General features: G+C 39.8%; 1 long non-coding RNA gene across 4 annotated transcripts; it reads left to right on the top strand.

The window, feature by feature from the left end:
- Nucleotides 1-251: 251 nt before the first annotated feature.
- On the top strand, nucleotides 252-5,180 carry LOC138957757 (uncharacterized). 4 transcript variants are annotated; one of them, XR_011453168.1, is made up of 7 exons: nucleotides 252-863; nucleotides 1,368-1,466; nucleotides 1,671-1,763; nucleotides 2,265-2,301; nucleotides 2,627-2,724; nucleotides 3,878-3,955; nucleotides 4,973-5,180. It is a non-coding gene; the product is annotated as an uncharacterized lncRNA (long non-coding RNA). The 4 variants fall into 4 exon arrangements; XR_011453171.1 differs by lacking the exon at nucleotides 2,265-2,301 and having other exon boundaries at nucleotides 253-863; XR_011453170.1 differs by lacking the exon at nucleotides 3,878-3,955 and having other exon boundaries at nucleotides 255-863.
- Nucleotides 5,181-5,697: the final 517 nt, after the last annotated feature.

The following is a 5,697-nucleotide window of genomic DNA, read 5'->3' as shown; positions in this document are numbered from 1 at the left end:
CTGTCACTCCGACCATCGGGAAAACAGACAGGATCAGAAGAAGAACTGACGTCAAGCCAGAAGAATAGTGAAAAGTGCGAAATTTGAACATCTTGAACACTTATTTGCAGGAGTAATATCAAAGGTGGATCTGCTGTGGAAAGCTTGCTGGCTGTTGCAACCCAACAGACATTCTTGGTCTGGTTTCATGCAAGCCATTCACAAGGGAAGCTATTCAAGACTGTCTTCTATAATATTTATGCCGATGATCGAATACCTTCAATACCAGCGACACCACGTGCATATTTTCTACCCTGCATTTCATCTGTGCTCATGCAAAGCGCAGCAACACGACACCTGTGTTGACATTCCTTATGGTGGAAAGCTCTTGGCATCATCTCCAGTGAGCCAGATGGCAGCGACCTTAAACACACCGTCCTTCGCCTTGGACCATTTCATCTGAAAATGAGTTTCCTGGCGTGTATTGGTCACCAGGGCTGAGGTGCACGAAGCCAAAGTGGGTGACAACCAATGGGAGATCTGCCCAAGTCGGTCCGCTCCTTCCCGGTCGGGGTGCACGAAGCTTTTTTCCCAGGGTTGCGTACCGAATGGGAGGCTCCCGTTTGGACCAGCTAGCTAGCAGCCCCACTCAAAGAAGTTGGCACCCAAAAAAATGGCGACCGCCTTTTTCGAAATGACATTTTCGGAGATTTTACAAAAACAACGCCCAAACGAAAAGGTAGAATGGTGCCTTCCGTTCGATTTCAAGTCATGCTTTTCACATTTCCAAGCAAGATAACCGCTGAGAGTGCAGAAACGCCGCTGTTCGACTTTGAAATCTCGAATCGCAGACGACCTTCGCTTTCACAGTACAATCATAGCAGGTGAGGCAGTGTTACTCATTTCGATCAGCTCGTTTTCGTATTTTTTGTGCATTACGATCATGTAGAATTATTGGAATCAAAGCAGGAATGACTAAGGCATGCAAATGCGTTGATTTTGTCGAAAGCTGTACAGTAGATCTAGTTAACTAGATTATTTCTGTTGAGTTTGTTTGTATGACTGAATTTCGTCTTCAAAATCTTACCACTTCTGTTATTTTCATTGTTTGTTTAGCTCATCGGCAGGAAAATCGTCAGGCAAAATATCAATCTGTTGAATGATAACGTTAAGATAAGGGATGTTCAAACATGTATCTGCTTGCAAACACAAGCGCAAGGCCAGATCTATCTGCTTCATTGACTGCCAGATTTTCATTGAATCTTCAAACTGACTCGTTTGCAGACTCTCAAATTAGATCCAGTGTTTGTATTCTTAGATTCATGATTGACCATTCAGGCTGTTTACGATGATGACGTTGTGTTTGTTTATGCTGATGCAATCTGCAGATCAAAGGGGACTGACCACAGGCTGACCCAGTGATCAATACAACTTGTGTTTACCACTCAACATTTCCTTCCACCTATAACTCAAGGGCAAAAATAAAGGTACATGCTTGTGGATTCATTATGCAATTCATGTCTGTGAAGATCAAGATAGTTGTGAGCTTTAACTGATTATGCTTATTAATATCAGCACCATCCTCACCCCATAACACTCTCATGTCCAACTAGCACTGTAACCAACCTTCAACCCTGCCCCCACCCCCCTATCCTTGCCCCCTCTCTGCATAATTATGTTCAATTTTTCAGAATGACCTTGTTATCACTCCAGCGTCTGACCATGGAGTCTACAGGCCATAGTCTCAGATGTGATGGGATCAAGAGGATGCCACAATGATCAAGGTAACTTTGCAAATACTCAAACAGATCTAAATGCAGAAGGTGATCCACAAACATGTTTGCTTAAACATTACAAGGTTACACCCAGAACAACAGCTGGCCTTAGTTGCTTATTAACTGCAAGCAACAAAGACCCTCTCCCCCTCCCCTCTTCCACCTGCAACATATATTTTCATATCCATATCCAACTTTTCCATTGCCTCTTATGTTGTATAACTGTTGATATTTAACGGTAACACGTTTTTGTTTCCAATCAATGGCTCTGCATTTACCCTGTACACACACACACACACACAAATATATTCACAATCTCTCTCTCCCTGTTTTAAATTCAGTCATTTGAATCACTAACACTTAACTGGGGTTCAGTTACTGAATCTGTGATAGTGTTATTTGGAGTAAGATTATTGACTTTTTTGCTGCGCCTGTTCTTCTTACTGTTTTTCCTATCCACATAATTCGTTTTGTCCATTAAAATGCCTGTTTTTGTTTTAATCACTACAGTATGTGATGGGACCAAAAGGTTTCCAGAATGAAACAGGTAACTTTTTTTTGTTTACCTGATCTTTGTCATGCAGAAGTTGGTTTACATTATACATTGCAGTGTTGTTGTTTTCCAAATACATTAAACATTGTACCAGTCATTACATTTAAATGACAATGCTGACTAATATCAAACCTCCCCCGGTTCCCCAACTAGCCTTCTCACATCCACCCCCCCCCCACCCACCCCACCCCGTCCACCCCCCCCCCCCCAACTCATTAGATCACGAACACCACACTAATAAAATCATATATACTGTTGCTGCTGCTAAAAGTTGTTGTGACTTGTTCTTCCTCTGTGTATATGTTTTGTGTTTCCACAGAATGCAGTTCTTCCATGCGCCTCAACGTCTATAGATCTATGGAGTCTACAACATTGTCTGAGATGTGATTTGAGCCACAGCATGTCAGAATGATCAAGGTAACTTTTTAAACACATATAGCTAATAAAACTGAAGAATTCAAACACACAGTTTCAGTGGTTTTTTTAATGCATAAAACATTGCAACAGTCAGGGGCTTTCTCCCAATAAAGATTGTGAGGTTTTCTTTGCAAGTTGTTTCGCTATGCAGAGTGTGATGTTTTTGTTTGTTTGCTGTACTAAATGAAGATGCACAGATAAAAGAAAGTCTTGCATGTAGAGGAAGGACTATGCTTTTGGTTTTTGACAAGACAAATTTTACTCATTAGAGCTTAAGTATAAATTCCTTACATTTTGAACCAAAATGTCAGACATCACAGATCTCTCAAATTAAAAAAAAAATGAGGGCATCATTCTGACTTGAACATAGACCACACATTTGATAGCCTGGTTATGTTCTGTGTATAGTGAAAACATTTCGCTTCATGAATTTCACATGTTGACACCAGTGCCTAGTAGGAAATGAATCGCACATCCTCCAATCTCCACCAAAAGAAGTCAGACGTATGTGCCCATGTTAAAATAAAGTTTTATTTTTTCCATGTAAAAACCTGGACAAACATGACAATGTGGTGTCTGATATACTGGGTAATATGATGAGGAACGTACCTTTAAAGGCCCAGTCCTTATTGTGAAAGCAGTTCTGCTCAGCTGGAATTTGGTGAATTTGTGTTTTTTTACAAGTTTTTTGTTAATGAAGTGAATTCGCAAAAAAATAAAGGATAACAATTTGTTGTGCACACAAAGCATTCACTGATTCAGGCTGTTGAATTTTGTCATGTGTCTTGGGAAAGGGGAAGTCTTATTATACGTAAAAGCATCGCCAGGTTTGGGTTGAGCCAAATCGTTTGCATGGAAAGGACTGTGCCTTTTAAGGACGCATGGATTTTTCATCTATTCAATTGCAGGATAACAACACAAGATCGAATAGTTTTTAAGCTATTATTTCTTTTCCTTTCTCGAGTCCCACGAAGTTCCCAATGCAAGGGCATACTTTTGTATAGAAGCTGTTCGTGGAAATGTCATGTAAGTTTTTACACTGGCGAACATGAATTTTTCAGACTGGCTAAAATGAAAGAAGTATGCATTCTTGTGTTTTGTTTCTGCAAGCGGTATCATTTTCCTAATGTTATCTGATTTTGATCTCTTTCAGTTTATACCGCTAGGATATGTTTAATGGGCTAATTAAACATATACGCCAGCCCACATTGCAGAACAGGATATGAACAAGGTATGTAGCGCTGTTTGCATCATTCGTTTAAATTCAAAAATCAGACTAATTTGCCTTCTTTGGCATTATGCATAAGAAAATTCATCTTTATTTTTTGCAATGCTGACTGTAATTCTGTGTGTGTGTGTGTGTGTGTGTGTGTGTGTGTGTGTGTGTGTGTGTGTGTGTGTGTGTGTGTGTGTGTGTGTGTGTGTGTGTGTGTGTGTGTGTGTGTTTACTGATATAATTATTGTAATTTATTAATCGGCTGAAGACGACACAGGTTTCCAACTCCCCAGTGAGACTTCTTGAGTCAGTTGCATGCATGATAGCTAACTGAGGTGTCTGCAAGAAAGTAAGGGTATTTCGTATACTTCATACTTGATGTACATTAATTTCAGCTTCGGCATGACTAGTCCCGAAAGATGCTATTTTGTAGGTGAAATGGTCTGACTTTGGTTGTCTTTCGAAAAAGAATCCAAATTCGGGGATGGACTCAACAGTTCGAGGTTTAAAATGGAGCGGTAGACTAACGAACCCGATTTAATTCTTCAAGATTGATATTTTTGGGGTTATTTGAAGGACGTAGTATACCATAAACAACCTTAGACAATCAGTGACTTGAGTACAGCCATTACAGGCAGGAGGAGGGCATCCCCATAGAGGATTGCGTTCCTGTCATCGGTTAATTTTGCGCAAGTGTGACTCTACCATGAAGGGATACTTTTTCCAGTCAATCGTGTTCGGCGAATATCTTCATGGTTGTTGTGCATGAATTTCACTTTGTTCATCACCATTCCACGAAGTTTCCTGTGTAGGTTTCATGGTCCGATTTTTTAGCTTCTTTCAAAAGTGTTCCAAAGTACCCCTCCATTTAACATGTAAACTCACAACTTTGTTGACCTTCGTCATGCATAAGCTGTAGGCCTAGTTAATAAACACCAAATGATAAATAATTCGGTCAACGGATGTAGAAATTATAAAAACAAAAATTGGGTTGAATTTTGTGTGTCACCATCTATGTTTGTATTTTTGCAGGCAGGCAGGGGTGGAGTTGTGATGATGCGGCGCCGGTTGACTGAAGACACACGAACCAGCATTTTTCGGAAGTGTTTGGATCACAAATCAACATTATTTCACATTGAATGGCGGCAGACATTCATGTATATATTCTCAGCTCAGACGTGTGCTTTGAATTCGGATGTTTAAGAACAAGAGACAAACTTGAATAAAGCCTTACAAAGTACATGATTGTAACTGGAGCAAAAGTGTGTGTGTGTGTGTGTGTGTGTGTGTGTGTGTGTGTGTGTGTGTGTGTGTGTGTGTGTGTGTGTGTGTGTGTGTGTGTGTGTGTGTGTCAAGTGCAACAGTTAACAATGACGATGAGACAGAATGCTAAAGCACAGATCCTTTTATTTAACAATCTATATCGTCCTCCTTTTTTTTAAAAAATGTTGCTGTGTTGACAAACGTTCTCCGAGCAAACGTCTATCTAATGTTTTTGTCATCACATTGAAAGAAATTCTTCTGAGTAGAATGAAGCTGAATTAAAAGGTAAAGAAAAAAAGACCCATTGCTCAAAACATTAAGAAACAGGATGATTTTGGTTCGGTCGTGGACCTAAAAGCATTACCGAGGGATTCATTCGAGGCCAGTGTATCAGTGCACATTGAAAATCTGTGAAACCTCAGATATAACTTTATAAAACAAAGAGAATTTTGATAAAAATAACCAAAATTCACAGTAGTTTTTGTTTTTGTTTT

Source organism: Littorina saxatilis, unplaced genomic scaffold (genome assembly GCF_037325665.1).
Source record: "Littorina saxatilis isolate snail1 unplaced genomic scaffold, US_GU_Lsax_2.0 scaffold_853, whole genome shotgun sequence".
Classification (NCBI taxonomy): domain Eukaryota; kingdom Metazoa; phylum Mollusca; class Gastropoda; order Littorinimorpha; family Littorinidae; genus Littorina; species Littorina saxatilis.
The sequence above is the reverse complement of the archived record's forward strand: the minus strand, read 5'-3'. Positions and strand labels throughout refer to the sequence as shown.